Here is a 2,061-nt window from a genome sequence, read left to right as displayed (position 1 = left end):
TTTATGAATCATTATCCTTATCCTTTAAGTCTTAATTTATTTCTTGAAAACAGAAAGTTTTTCACTTTTAAATTTCATCACATTATTAACAAACAGAAATGTACAGATCATACAACACAACCTTTTCTCTTTAGAGGTTGGGTGGGGAACACAATATTCACTTTCTCAATGGATATAATAATTATTAGAAAACCAAACAAACCAAAAATTCCACCTTTTTCATTCACCAAACTACACCACTTCGTCTTTTAATCCTCCTTTGCTTCACATGTTTTTTCATATCTTTCTTTGTTTAACATAATATCACTTTGGTTAAATTTCTAGATATTAGAACTTTAAAGTCCATCAACAAAGTTTTCTAACACCTTACAAAAGTGTGAAATTTTTAGGTTTGAAATATACAACAACAAAAATATAGTTATCACGTGCACGTAAAGAAATATTAAATTAAAAATTTAGCGTATATAGTATACAATAAAAGTGATTACGACAATCATTACACATTGTTTTTATATTGAAAACCTTTAATGACACTAAAATAATTAGACCGTTGGTGGCGAGACTCATCCGAAAAGGCTTTACCGATGCCAAAATGTGTCTGTGTTAAAAGGAATGTGGAGACTTGGGAGCCGTTTGTTGATGCTAATATGAGTTCCTATCTCATCAAGAAAGGGTATTGAAAGCATTATATTCACTATCTGTTTTTGTTTTTGAATGATGTAGGGAAAATGTGTTTGTTTTTATTATTCTCTCTCAAATAAAATCTTAGAGAAAGAAAATTGATTTAATTTGGTAATTAAAAGGTTAATGAAAATTAAGCAAAAACGGTTCCATGGTCTAGTGGTCAGGACATTGGACTCTGAATCCAGTAACCCGAGTTCAAATCTCGGTGGAACCTTTATTTTTATTTGTAATAAACAGTTCACATTCGAAGTTTGTAGGTTGGAATGATTATTGAAGATGTGTGTTTGTTTATCATTTTAATCATTAATGTAGTTGGTGATATTTTTTAGTTTTTAGTTTTTCTTTTATGTATTTCTCAATATATACTACTTTACTTAGGTGTATTTTCGGGTATATATCACTTATCTAAACCTTCCGATATTACTTCTTTTCCAAATTTAATTTAATTTGGTTCCAACTTTTGGCACATTTGTTATTTTGTTTATTGATAGGCCTTCTCCCCCACACATTAAAGAAACTTCTATTTTAGGTTTTTTTTATTATTATTAGAATACAAAAACTCAAGGGTTATGTATTTTCTTTTTATAAATAAAAAATAAACGTTGCACCAGATGACAATTTGAATAAGAAATTTACGTGTTTATTGCATATTTTCTTTATCTTGTAGATATGACAAAACATTAAGTTTAACACAAAGTGGTACACTTGATAAATCTGATATATACTTAAAACATATAATATATCTTATACACACCTGATACATCTAATATACATTTATATATATGGTACGTTTGATATAAATTTGATACACTTGATACATAAACGTTGAGAAAGACACTATAATTTAATAGCAATAAACTTGATATACACTTGTCATACGTCTGATGACATTTGGATAAATAAAACAATATGACATTTTTTTTGTAAATAAGTTGATCTCTATCAACTTTATGGTTAAAAATGTGAAACACTTTTTTTGGGACGTTTTAAGATAAGAAGTGACTTATTATAATTGTGCATATTATTTTAGTTTGGGTTATAATGGTATGTGTTTTGTGGTTTATATTTCTACAATAAATATATATTTTTCATTTTTCAATCCTTTAACCAAAATTCAAAAGGTTTTATCATAAATCCAAATATTTGGTACTTCAAGTGTGTATTAAACATGTACCAATTGTATTTCAAGTGTCTATATCATGTGTATAGATATCAAATCTGTACAAGTGTATATCAAGTGTATCAAATGCCTAGTGAAAGGATATCAAGTGCATATCAAAGGTATATCAAATATATCAAAGAGAATATCACAAGTGGATCAAATATATGAAGTGTATGTCAACTATGTATCTAAGTATATCAAGTGTATCATGTGTA

At 27.5% G+C, this 2,061-nt stretch overlaps 1 non-coding gene across 1 annotated transcript; it reads left to right on the top strand.

Moving 5' to 3' along the window:
* The first annotated feature begins 826 nt into the window (after nt 1-826).
* TRNAQ-CUG lies at nt 827-898 on the top strand. The gene has a single exon. It is a non-coding gene; the product is annotated as a tRNA-Gln (tRNA).
* The last annotated feature ends 1,163 nt before the right edge of the window (nt 899-2,061 follow it).

The sequence above is a fragment of the Cucumis sativus genome, chromosome 2, assembly GCF_000004075.3.
Source record: "Cucumis sativus cultivar 9930 chromosome 2, Cucumber_9930_V3, whole genome shotgun sequence".
Lineage (NCBI taxonomy): Eukaryota > Viridiplantae > Streptophyta > Magnoliopsida > Cucurbitales > Cucurbitaceae > Cucumis > Cucumis sativus.
This window is presented reverse-complemented; position numbering and strand designations above follow the sequence as displayed.